This window comes from Chenopodium album, chromosome 19 (genome assembly GCF_948465745.1).
Source record: "Chenopodium album chromosome 19, dcCheAlbu1.1, whole genome shotgun sequence".
Taxonomy (NCBI): domain Eukaryota; kingdom Viridiplantae; phylum Streptophyta; class Magnoliopsida; order Caryophyllales; family Amaranthaceae; genus Chenopodium; species Chenopodium album.
In genome coordinates, this window is record NC_137852.1 from 25331575 (window position 1) to 25345820 (window position 14246).

Consider the following 14246-nt stretch of genomic DNA (forward strand, 5'->3'; position numbering starts at 1 on the left):
AACATGAGTATGGCCGTCTTCTCCAACATGAGTCAGATAACCGGCGACGTCCATTCGGGCGAATTCGTCGAGGAGGGCATCTCCCATTTGGGTGGTACATTGCTCTACGAATATATCAAGCGGCCCTACCGAATGCTATGATAGCACTCGCAGTTGTTTGTTTTAATCGAAAGTGGAATCTAAAAGGCCAAAATTTTCTATCTGTTCAAACACAGTTCAGAAATGGTCACTGTTTCATAAGTAGAGGCTAACTGAGGCATCAAGCCGGATGCTCTTGTTTTAGCTCAAGGGTAAAACAGGCGGAAGGATTTAATAAAATCCGTTAAGCTAATTACTTGGCAACTATTTGAGGCTATTAGCCGGATGCCGCCTGATCCTACCCTATGGGGCAAGACAGGCGGATGAATTGTTTTAAACGATAAAAAGTAAAGTCCCAAGACTTACCACTTTAATCTCAATGAGGCCAATGGCCGGATGCGCCTGCTTTTGCCTATGGGGCAGAACAGGCGGGGATTTTTCCTTAGCAAATCAGCTAAGTTGGAAATTTGAGTTCTGTTCAGCCAAATGGCCGAATGAACACTTACTGTTGCTCAACTCTGGATGGACGTCTGCCGCGTGGTTTAGGGCAATCACCATAGTGATTGATTGACTTAGAAACCATAAATACTCTTCTAAGTATCAATAATTTCCAAGTCAATCAATCTCATAAACCGAAACCACTCGACATCCGTCCAGGGGCAATAACATTCGCATGATATACAGGTTATAATACTTGGTAAAAAAAAAAACATGCAAAAATTTCAAGAAATTTCAAAGGCAGAATATGAAGAACATCAGCCAAATGGCCGAATGATTCAAAATTAAAATGACCAACCGCCACCAGACGATTGGTTAAAATTGTTATCTGGCAAAGCCAGGGAAATTGTCAAATTACCCGACCCCTCGGTCGGTAAAAATACAGAAATACTCGGCACACAGGCCGGAAAAGCAAGTACTTGGCCATTCGGCCGCAGAAACAACAATAAAAAGCTTAAGTGATCAGGGGAGAGCCTCTTTGTTGGCAGCCGGACTGTTGCCCTTCGGCTGCTCTTCAGCATTTTTCTCTCGTTCCTCCGCCTGATCTTCCTCTTCCTCCCCAGAGGACGACTCCTCAGAAGAGTCGGACCCAGAGCCTTCAGCAGCCTCGGCCTCAGCATCAGCCTTGGAAGCTTCTTCCATCTCCTCAAGGAGGCGATCGTCGAAAGCTTTGCTAAGCTCCTCAAACTTAGATTTCCAAACCTGATAGTCCAAGTCTGGCTGAACAGCCGCCCAAGTGTCCCGCATGACGACCTCATTATCCCTGATCATTTGCTTGACCAGTTCAGATCGTTCTTGCTCGGCAAGGGACTCATACTTGGCCTTCAGCTGATGCTCCTGATTTGAGAGGCGCTGTTTCAGGCGGGTCACCATCTGCTTGGCTCTCTCGGCCTCGTCCTTGGCCTCCTTGAGAGGCTCGAACTCCTCCTTGAGAGACTTAATCTCCTTCTTAAGGTTGGAGATCTGAAGCTTGGCCGAGTCCAGGTCCTTCTTCACCTGCAGGTTGGCCTCCGACTGCGAATACATCATATCAAGCGTCAGTAATTCATTCTGGGCAATATCAAATTGAGCTCTATCCAAGGCTGACTCGGCCTGAGCCTTAGCAGCTTTTACCTCTTTGGACTTCTCCTTGAGGGGTCGTCCAAGTCCTTGGACGCGCAGCATGGCCTGCAGAAATGAAGCCGGATGGTTAAGAACCAGGCGGATAACAGAAAGAGCCGAATGAAAAAGAGATTTAAAGCTAAGTCTATACCTCACAAAGGTTCCCTAGAATGCCATCAAGGTCTAGGGTGCCGACTCCTCTGACGGATGCTTTATCATCCGGATCAATCGCCCTCAGCATGGACTTGGCCATTTGAACTACAGTCGGCCTCCGCACATGAACTGCAAGATGAAAAAGTTAGAAAAAATACTATGCATAACCTGCAGAAAAGAAAGGGAGGACGAATGGTCTTACCGTCGCCCTCGTCCAACTCCTCTTCCCCCAGAGACCTCTTCTGACCAGCAGAAGAGGCGGGTCTTTTCCCCAGAAACCTCTCCTTACCAGAAGAGGAGGGGGGTTTTTCCCCCAAAAACCTCGCCTCACCAGCAGGGGCGTCTGAGGGCCTCTTGGGCTTATGAGCAACGTGCTTCCGGCCACCCAGGCCGGATGCGCTCACATCACCCGCCCTAGTCTTTTGGAGCTTAGGGTCGGATGGTTTGGACGGGGATTTAGAGGAGGTACCCTGTATCATTGAAGACAAAACAAGGTCAGAAAACATTCGGCACAAACTCGGCATTAATCAGGTGGGTGTTGAGTATGCAAATCTCACCCCTGGGGTACCGGCTGGTTGCTGCCCTTCCACCCTTGCAGTGGTGGCATCCGCCCTGGTAAGGGCATTCGATCTGTATCTGGCAGCAGATACAACCGGCTTCCTGGAGGCCGAGAGTTTCTCCATTGGTTTGTCTGCAAAAAAGAATCAAGTGTTAGAAACATGTAACAAGTGAAGACAAGAAAAACATGGCATACTAAACAGACGGCCGACTACCTCTCGGCATCTCAGTACTTAGCCCACAAGCGGCCAAGAATGTCCCTTCCTCAAACCATTTGTACAAAGGGAGATAGCTTTGGGGGGTGACTATTTTGTCCCCCACATCATTCGTCTTCACAGATACGGTAAACAAACCCGCGTCCATGATCTCCTCCTTTGCTTGTCTAGGAAGAGCTGGCAATGCACCCCTGCCTGCTAAGAGAGGTGGATCCTTGTTCCACCTGTTATACTTTTGGTTCAGGCGGCAGTCGGCAGCTTTGACTATAAAGAACTTAGTTCTCCAGTCTTTCCACTTGTTCTCTTTGCCGACAGCCATCATGTACCCCTTGCAAGTAGTCAAGGTGTACCAGCCCTCGCCACCCCTAGCAGGCGCCCTGCTAAGATAATGCATATGGGCGAATGCTTCAAAGCTCGCCTCCACCTCTAGCATCTCGCAGGCGGCAACATACCCCAGAATGTTTATCCAGGAATTGGGTACAAGTTGCCAGATACCAAGTTGGTATCCATCCAAAATACTCTCCACAGCCGGATGGAGAGGGAAGCGCAAGCCAGCCTGAAAGGCCGCCTCATAACAACCGAATGCTCGGTCTTGGTAGCTGGCCATGCTCGGCCAAGTAATAGTGTCGTCCTTATTTGGGACGCACAAAGTAAAGCCATGGCCCAGCACAACCTTGCGTCTAAAATTTGCAAGGCCGTTTGCCATGGTGTTCCGCCTGCTCTGCGAAACATGATGATAATAGGGGGCTTTCTCCAAGCGCCTGGAAGCGCTCGGCTCGGCCCAAGATTCCCCCTTCTCAGCTGCCAGGGATTCCCTGGCATCATTTAATTTTGACCTTGCCTCCCCTGAAGAGGCAGGAGCATTATCTGAAGAAGATGACGAGGCCGACTCGTCATTAGAGTTGTCATCAGATCTAAGGGACTGCCAAATAGGGCCGGCAGGGTCCTCCCTTAGACTCTCTTCCGGCGCCTGTCCAAAAGGCCCGGCTGCATAAGTTTCATCCGCCTCCTCCAGAATCCTATCACTAGGAGTACCGCTTGAAGTGGACGAATGGTAGTAGGTGGGGGTAGGGGGAAGATAAGAAGGGCTATCAGGGTGTTCTGACACCTCACTTCGAGGCACCCTCATGGAGCCGTTAGAATAAAGAGTTGATCCGTCCGACGGGAAAAAAGATCTGTCAGAGTCGGATAATCTTGCTGTTCTTTTTGTTCTGGCCATTGTGTCCTGCACAGACACGAAACCAGTCGGATTCGGAGAAGTTCGCAAAGTACAGTCGCTGGCCAAGCAGTCGGCACTGCAAGTTCTAGATTCAGCCGTCCCCGGTGACCGGCTGATCACTATCCTATACTGTGCCGCATGCGATTGGGAAACCATTTTTTCGACAACAAAGAAAAAATGAAAAAATAAAAGAAGAAACAGGCGTTACCTTTAGAAGAAGGGTAAAAGAGACGCTTGGTCGACTGAAGAACGGTCGGACAAGTAGGCCGAGTGTCGGATGCTTGAAAGATGAATACTTGGGGAATTTTGAGATTCTTAAAGTCAAAAGTCAGAGATTCTCCAAAGATTCGCAACGGTGTAACAATTCCAGGGGGGTGAAAACTTTCTATTTATAGAAGGGTTAAAAACCCTAAAATTTTCCCTCCTCAGTAATTTTTTAAATCCGACCAACCGGATGCCGACACCTGTCACAGGCAGCACGTGGCAAGCGCGTGTTACCTGTGAGGGGCAAATGATTCGGGTAAAAATACCCAAGGCCAGTTGGCCCACTCAGAGTCCGCCACGTGTCACTGAAAGGGGCGCCACCATGGACCAATCAGGGAATGACACGTGGCAGACAGATAAAAGGATCTGGGATTGGCGGCTTTTAGGCCCAAATCCCGAGGTCTGCCAAGCTGCACGAAACCCTAGTAAGTGCACGCTTTTCGAGAAGCCTATAAGTAGGAGTTGACCTCCTCATTTATGGGGTTCACAAGTATTCGGATTTTAGATAACACACACATACCTTTTTTACCCATTGACGTTGACATTGACGTTTTACACTTTACACTCAGTGATTACCAATCATTGTTAGAACTGTCACCCCCAAGGGTACAGTACACTTGAGCTCGGAATCCGAGCAGATATCCTTTACGTTCCACACCTTATTCTTCGAACTTTGACTAACTTAAGCTTCGGAGGCGAACCACCGACCATTCGGTGCTCCGTTGTTTTGCAGGTACAGGCATCCAAGTGAGCGACCAGTCTTAGTGTTGTAACTCTCCCGAGGGACTCAAAAAACCCCGAAACAACTTTCATTTGATTCAAAAAGCTTTGTTTGAATGTGTTTGACTTTCATTTGACTCAATTAGGTTTGTTGAAAGTGTTTAACTTTCATTTGACTCAATTAGCTTTGTTGAATGCATTTGACTTTCATTTGAATCAAGAAGCTTCATTTAAATGTGTTTGAATTTCATTTGACTCAATTGGCTTTGTTGAATGCATTTGACTTTCATTTGATTCAAAAAGCTTTGTTTGAATGTGTTTGACTTTCATTTGACTCAATTAGCTTCGTTGAATGTGTTTGACTTTCATTTGACTCAATTAGCATTGTGGAATGCAATTGACTTCCATTTGATTCAAAAAGCTTTGTTTGAATGTATTTGACTTTCATTTTATTCTAAAAGCTTTGATGAAAGTGTTTGACTTTTATTTGACTCAATTAGCTTTGTTTAGTTCATTTGATTTTCGTTTGATTCAAAAAGCTTTGTTTGAATGTGTTTGTCTTTCATTTGATTCTAAAAGCTTTGTTGAAATTGTTTAACTTTCATTTGACTCAATTAGCTTTGCTGAATGCATTTGACTTTCATTTGAATCAAAAATCTTTGTTTGAATGTGTTTGACTTTCATTTGACTCAATTAGATTTGCTGAAAGTGTTTGACTTTCATTTGACTCAATTAGCTTTGTTGAATGCATTTGACTTTCATTTGATTCAAAAAGCTTTGTTTGAATGTGTTTGACTTTCTTTTGCCTCTATTAGCTTTGTTGAATGTGTTTGACTTTCATTTGTCTCAATTAGCTTTGTTGAATGCTTTTGACTTTCATTTGAATCAAGAAGCTATATTTAAATGTGTTTGACTTTTGTTTGACTCAATTGGCTTTGTTGAATACATTTGACTTTCATTTGATTCAAAAAGCTTTGTTTGAATGTGTTTGACTTTCATTTGACTCAATTAGCTTCGTTGAATGTGTTTGACTTTCATTTGACTCAATTAGCGTTGTGGAATGCAATTGACTTTCATTTGATTCAAAAAGCTTTGTTTGAATGTATTTGACTTTCATTTGATTCTAAAAGCTTTGTTGAAAGTGTTTGACTTTCATTTGACTCAATTAGCTTTGTTGAATTCATTCGATTTTCATTTGATTCAAAAAGCTTTGTTTGAATGTGTTTGACTTTCATTTGATTCTAAAAGCTTTGTTGAAAGTGTTTAACTTTCATTTGACTCAATTAGCTTTGTTGAATGCATTTGACTTTTATTTGATTCAAAAAGCTTTGTTTGAATGTGTTTCACTTTCATTTGACTCAATTAGCTTTGTTGAATGTGTTTGACTTTCATTTGACTCAATTTGCATTGTGGAATGCAATTGACTTTCATTTGATTCAAAAAGATTTGTTTGAATGTATTTGACTTTCATTTGATTTTAAAAGCTTTGTTGAAAGTGTTTGACTTTCATTTGAATCAAGAAGCTTTATTTGAATGTGTTTGACTTTCATTTGACTCAATTAGCTTTGTTGAATGCATTTGACTTTCATTTGATTTAAAAAGCTTTGTTTGAATGTGTTTGAATTTTATTTGACTCAATTAGCTTTGTTGAATGTGTTTGACTTTCATTTGACTCAATTAGCACTGTGGAATGCAATTGACTTCGATTTGATTAAAAAAGCTTTGATTGAATGTATTTGACTTTCATTTTATTCTAAAAGCTTTGATGAAAGTGTTTGACTTTTATTTGACTCAATTAGCTTTGTTGAATTCATTTGATTTTCATTTGATTCAGAAAACTTTGTTTGAATGTATTTGACTTTCATTTTATTCTAAAATCTTTTTTGAAAGTGTTTGACTTTCATTTGACTCAATTAGCTTTGTTGAATGCATTTGACTTTCATTTGATTCAAAAAGCTTTGTTTGAATGGGTTTGACTTTCATTTGACTCAATTAGCTTTGTTGAAAGTGTTTGACTTTGATTTGATTCAATTAACTTTGTTGAATGCATTTGACTTTCATTTGATTCAAAAAGCTTTGTTTGAATGTGTTTGACTTTCTTTTGAATTAATTACCTTTGTTGAATGTGTTTGACTTTCATTTGACTTAATTAGCATTGTGGAATGCAATTGACTTTCATTTGATTCAAAAAGCTTTGATTGAATTTATTTGACTTTCATTTGATTCTAAACGCTTTGTTGAAAGTGTTTGACTTTCATTTGACTCAATTAGCTTGGTTAAATGCATTTGACTTTTATTTGATTCAAAAAGCTTTGTTTCAATGTGTTTGACTTTCATTTGACTCAACTAGCTTCGTTGAATGTGTTTCACTTTCATTTGACTCAATTAGCATTGTGGAATGCAATAGACATTCATTTGATTTAAAAAGCTTTGTTTGAACGTATTTGACCTTTCATTTGATTCTAAAAGCTCTGTTGAAAGTGTTTAACTTTCATTTGACTCAATTAGCTTTGTTGAATGCATTTAACTTTCATTTGATTCAAAAAGCTTTGTTTGAATGTGTTTGACTTTCATTTGACTCAATGAGCTTTGTTGAATGTGTTTGACTTTCATTTGACTCAATTTGCATTGTGGAATGCAATTGACTTTCATTTGATTCAAAAAGATTTGTTTGAATGTATTTGACTTTCATTTGATTTTAAAAGCTTTGTTGAAAGTGTTTGACTTTCATTTGAATCAAGAAGCTTTATTTGAATGTGTTTGACTTTTATTTGACTCAATTAGCTTTGTTGAATGCATTTGACTTTCATTTGATTCAAAAAGCTTTGTTTTAAAGTGTTTGACTTTCATTTGACACAATTAGCTTTTTTTTTGGTAAATAGAGATTTTATTACCAAAAGGGAGGAGTTACAGACTTACAACAAAGCTGTAACAGCAACAAACACCAAAAGACCTAAACCAGGCCAAACCACCCCTAACAGCCCAAAAACCAACTTAGCCACCTTCTAGGAAGGGTTCTAGGAAGATCTAAGGGCACCTACTGGACTCTAATACCCAGCCACCTTCTAGAAAGGGTTCCAAGGACCAGGACCAGACAAAGAAACACTAAAAAAACCAGCAAAGCAAACTGCAACAAATAAAACAAAAATTACAGGATTAGCAGATGCCTATCAGCCTTAGAACATCTGCAAGCTACAACAAATAAAATATCTCTAATCACATTTCCAGCAGACTTGCAGCTTCCTGTAAAAATCACAGCATTCCTCTGCAACCAAATCTGATAAACAGTTTCAGCAAAGCACATTCCTAATAACCTGTTCCTAGGTTTAGACTTCCTGCAAACCTTAGAGACCCAAGCCAATTCAGCATCAAACTGACTGACAATTTTCTTATAGCCCAAGACTGTAAGAACTTGCACCCACACATTTTTGCTAAAAGGACAATCAAAGAACAGATGCTGCACATTTTCAAAACTTTGATTACAGAGAAACCAGACAGGGTCACAGTTGATGTTCCAACTGAGTAATCTGTCTTTGGTTACAAGTCTGTTCCTGACAGCAAGCCAGGTAACAAATAAGCTTTTGGAGAAGCAGCATTATTACAAATCACCCTTCTCCATTCAACTTTGGGAGCATGTAAGCTAATGCAGTGATAGATTTTCTTGATCTTCACCTTGCCACAATGCATTACAGAATCCCAGTTGCCAATAGTGTCAATGATAGCCCTGCACTTCAGAATTCTTTTGAGCACCCAAGAGCATTTCTTAGGAGGATCCATACCCCACCAAGGTTTATTTTTGAAGTAATAGGACACAATTAGCTTTGTTGAATGCATTTGACTTTCATTTGAATCAAGAAGCTTTATTTGAATGTGTTTGACTTTCATTTGACTCAATTAGCTTTGTTGAATGCATTTGACTTTCATTTGATTCAAAAAGCTTTGTTTGAATGTGCTTGACTATCATTTGACTCAATTAGCTTCGTTGAATGTGTTTAACTTTCATTTGACTCAATTAGCATTGTGGAATGCAATTGACTTCGATTTGATTCAAAAAGCTTTGATTGAATGTATTTGACTTTCATTTTATTCTAAAAGCTTTGATGAAAGTGTTTGACTTTTATTTGACTCAATTAGCTTTGTTGAATTCATTTGATTTTCGTTTGATTCAGAAAACTTTGTTTGAATGTATTTGACTTTCATTTGACTCAATTAGCTTTGTTGAAAGTGTTTGACTTTCATTTGACTCAATTAGCTTTGTTGAATGCATTTTACTTTCATTTGATTCAAAAAGCATTGTTTGAATGTGTTTGACTTTCTTTTGACTCAATTAGCTTTGTTGAATGTGTTTGACTTTTTATTTGTCTCAATTAGCATTGTGGAATGCAATTGACTTTCATTTGATTCAAAAAGCTTTGATTGAATGTATTTGACTTTCATTTGATTCTAAACGCTTTGTTGAAAGTGTTTGACTTTCATTTGACTCAATTAGCTTTGTTGAATGCATTTGACTTTCATTTGATTCAAAAAGCTTTGTTTGAATGTGTTTTACTTTCATTTAATTCTAAAAGCTTTATTAAAAGTGTTTGACTTTCATTTGACTCAATTAGCTTTGTTGAATACATTTGACTTTCATTTGAATCAAGAAGCTATGTTTGAATGTGTTTGACTTTCATTTGACTCAATTGGCTTTGTTGAATGCATTTGACTTTCATTTGATTCAAAAAGCTTTGTTTGAATGTGTTTTACTTTCATTTGACTCAATTAGCTTCGTTGAATGTGTTTGACTTTCATTTGACTCAATTAGCATTGTGGAATGCAATTGACTTTCATTTGATTCAAATAGCTTTGTTTAAATGTATTTGACTTTCATTTGATTCTAAAAGCTTTGATGAAAGTGTTTGACTTTCATTTGACTCAATTAGCTTTGTTGAATTCATTTGATTTTCATTTAATTCAAAAAGCTTTGTTTAAATGTGTTTGACTTTCATTTGATTCTAAAAGCTTTGTTGAAAGTGTTTACCTTTCATTTGACTCAATTAGCTTTGTTGAATGCATTTGACTTTCATTTGAATCAAAAAGCTTTGTTTGAATGTGTTTTACTTTCATTTAATTCTAAAAGCTTTATTAAAAGTGTTTGACTTTCATTTGACTCAATTAGCTTTGTTGAATACATTTGACTTTCATTTGAATCAAGAAGCTATGTTTGAATGTGTTTGACTTTCATTTGACTCAATTGGCTTTGTTGAATGCATTTGACTTTCATTTGATTCAAAAAGCTTTGTTTGAATGTGTTTTACTTTCATTTGACTCAATTAGCTTCGTTGAATGTGTTTGACTTTCATTTGACTCAATTAGCATTGTGGAATGCAATTGACTTTCATTTGATTCAAATAGCTTTGTTTAAATGTATTTGACTTTCATTTGATTCTAAAAGCTTTGATGAAAGTGTTTGACTTTCATTTGACTCAATTAGCTTTGTTGAATTCATTTGATTTTCATTTAATTCAAAAAGCTTTGTTTGAATGTGTTTGACTTTCATTTGATTCTAAAAGCTTTGTTGAAAGTGTTTAACTTTCATTTGACTCAATTAGCTTTGTTGAATGCATTTGACTTTCATTTGAATCAAAAACTTTGTTTGAATGTGTTTGACTTTCATTTGACTCAATTAGCTTTGTTGAAAGTGTTTGACTTTCATTTGAATTAATTAGCTTTGTTGAATGCATTTTACTTTCATTTGATTCAAAAAGAATTGTTTAAATGTGTTTGACTTTCTTTTGACTCTATTAGCTTTGTTGAATGTGTTTGACTTTTTATTTGAATCAATTAGCATTGTGGAATGCAATTGAATTTCATTTGATTCAAAAAGCTTTGATTGAATGTATTTGACTTTCATTTGATTCTAAACGCTTTGTTGAAAGTGTTTGACTTTCATTTGACTTAATTAGCTTTGTTGAATGCATTTGACTTTCATTTGATTCAAAAAGCTTTGTTTGAATATGTTTTACTTTCATTTGATTCTAAAATCTTTGTTGAAAGTGTTTGACTTTCATTTGACTCAATTAGCTTTGTTTAATGCATTTGACATTCATTTGAATCAAGAAGCTTTATTTGAATGTGTTTGACTTTCATTTGACTCAATTGGCTTTGTTGAATGCATTTGACTTTCATTTGATTTAAAAAGCTTTGTTTGAATGTGTTTGACTTTCTTTTAACTCAATTATCTTTGTTAAATGTGTTTGACTTTCATTTGACTTAATTAGCTTTGTTGAATACATTTGACATTCTTTTGATTCAAAAAGCTTTGTTTGAATGTGTTTTACTTTCATTTGATTCTAAAATCTTTGTTGAAAGTGTTTGACTTTCATTTGACTCAATTAGCTTTGTTGAATGCATTTGGCTTTCATTTGAATCAAGAAGCTATGTTTGAATGTGTTTGACTTTCATTTGACTCAATTGGCATTGTTGAATGCATTTGACTTTCATTTGATTCAAATAGCTTTGTTTGAATGTGTTTGACTTTCATTGACTCAATTAGCTTCGTTGAATGTGTTTGACTTTCATTGGACTCAATTAGCATTGTGGAATGCAATTGACTTCGGTTTGATTCAAAAAGCTTTGATTGAATGAATTTGACATTCATTTTATTCTAAAAGCTTTGATGAAAGTGTTTGACTTTCATTTGACTAAATTAGCTTTGTTGAATTCATTTGATTTTCGTTTGATTCTAAAAGCTTTGTTTGAATGTATTTTACTTTCATTTGATTCTAAAAGCTTTGTTGAAAGTGTTTGACTTTAATTTGACTCAATTAGCTTTGTTGAATGCATTTGACTTTCATTTGAATCAAAAAGCTTTGTTTGAATGTCCGACTTTCATTTGACTCAATTAGCTTTGTTGAAAGTGTTTGACTTGCATTTGACTCAATTAGCTTTGTTGAATGCATTTGACTTTCATTTGATTCAAAAAGCTTTGTTTAAATGTGTTTGACTTTATTTTGACTCAATTAGCTTTGTTGAATATGTTTGACTTTCATTTGACTTAATTAGCATTGTGGAATGCAATTGACTTTCATTTGATTCAGAAAGCTTTGATTGAATGTATTTGACTTTCATTTGATTCTAAACTCTTTGTTGAAAGTATTTGACTTTCATTTGACTCAATTAGCTTTGTTGAATGCATTTGACTTTCATTTGAATCAAGAAGCTTTATTTGAATGTGTTTGACTTTCATTTGACTCAATTGGCTTTGTTGAATGCATTTGACTTTCATTTGATTCAAAAAGCTTTATTTGAATGTGTTTTACTTTTATTTGATTCTAAAAGCTTTGTTAAAAGTGTTTGACTTTCATTTGACTCAATTAGCTTTTTTGAATGCATTTGACTTTCATTTGAATCAAGAAGCTATGTTTGAATGTGTTTGACTTTCATTTGATTCTAAAAGCTTTGTTGAAAGTGTTTGATTTTCATTTGAATCAATTAGCGTTGTTGAATGCATTTGACTTTCATTTGACTCAATTAGCTTTGTTTGAATGTGTTTGACTTTCATTTGACTCAATTAGCTTTGTTGAAAGTGTTTGACTTTCATTTGACTCAATTAGCTTTGTTGAATGCATTTTACTTTCATTTGATTCAAAAAGTTAGTTTGAATGTGTTTGACTTTATTTTGACTCAATTAGCTTTGTTGAATGTGTTTGACTTTCATTTGACTCAATTAGCATTGTGGAATGCAATTGACTTTTATTTGATTCTAAACGCTTTGTTGAAAGTGTTTGACTTTCATTTGACTCAATTAGCTTTGTTGAATGCTTTTGACTTTCATTTGATTAAAAAAGCTTTGTTTGAATGTTTTTGACTTTCATTTGACTCAATTAGCTTTGTTGAATGCATTTGACTTTCATTTGAATCAAGAAGCTTTATTTGAATGTGTTTGACTTTCATTTGACTCAATTAGCTTTGTTGAAAGTGTTTGACTTGCATTTGACTCAATTAGCTTTGTTTAATGCATTTGACTTTCATTTGATTCAAAAAGTTTTGTTTAAATGTGTTTGACTTTCTTTTGACTCAATTAGCTTTGTTGAATATGTTTGACTTTCATTTGACTTAATTAGCATTGTGGAATGCAATTGACTTTCATTTGATTCAGAAAGCTTTGATTGAATGTATTTGACTTTCATTTGATTCTAAACTCTTTGTTGAAAGTATTTGACTTTCATTTGACTCAATTAGCTTTGTTGAATGCATTTGACTTTCATTTGAATCAAGAAGCTTTATTTGAATGTGTTTGACTTTCATTTGACTCAATTGGCTTTGTTGAATGCATTTGACTTTCATTTGATTCAAAAAGCTTTGTTTGAATGTGTTTTACTTTTATTTGATTCTAAAAGCTTTGTTAAAAGTGTTTGACTTTCATTTGACTCAATTAGCTTTGTTGAATGCATTTGACTTTCATTTGAATCAAGAAGCTATGTTTGAATGTGTTTGACTTTCATTTGATTCTAAAAGCTTTGTTGAAAGTGTTTGACTTTCATTTGAATCAATTAGCTTTGTTGAATGCATTTGACTTTCATTTGACTCAATTAGCTTTGTTTGAATGTGTTTGACTTTCATTTGACTCAATTAGCTTTGTTGAAAGTGTTTGACTTTCATTTGACTCAATTAGCTTTGTTGAATGCATTTTACTTTCATTTGATTCAAAAAGTATGTTTGAATGTGTTTGACTTTATTTTGACTCAATTAGCTTTGTTAATGTGTTTGACTTTCATTTGACTCAATTAGCATTGTGGAATGCAATTGACTTTCATTTGATTCTAAACGCTTTGTTAAAAGTGTTTGACTTTCATTTGACTCAATTAGCTTTGTTGAATGCTTTTGACTTTCATTTGATTCAAAAAGCTTTGTTTGAATGTGTTTGACTTTCATTTGACTCAATTAGCTTTGTTGAATGCATTTGACTTTCATTTGAATCAAGAAGCTTTATTTGAATGTGTTTGACTTTCATTTGACTCAATTGGCTTTGTTGAATGCATTTGACTTTCATTTGATTCAAAAAGCTTTGTTTGAATGTGTTTGACTTTCATTTGACTCAATTAGCTTCGTTGAATGTGTTTGACTTTCATTTGACTCAATTAGCATTGTGGAATGCAATTGACTTTCATTTGATTCAAAAAGCTTTGATTGAATGTATTTGCCTTTCATTTGATTCAAAACGCTTTGTTGAAAGTGTTTGACTTTCATTTGACTCAATTAGCTTTGTTGAATGCATTTGACTTTCATTTGATTCAATAAGCTTTGTTTGAATGTGTTTGACTTTCATTTGATTCTAAAAGCTTTGTTGAAAGTGTTTGACGTTCATTTGACACAATTAGCTTTGTTGAATGCATTTGACTTTCATTTTAATCAAAAAGGTTTATTTGAATGTGTTTGACTTTCATTTGACTCAATTG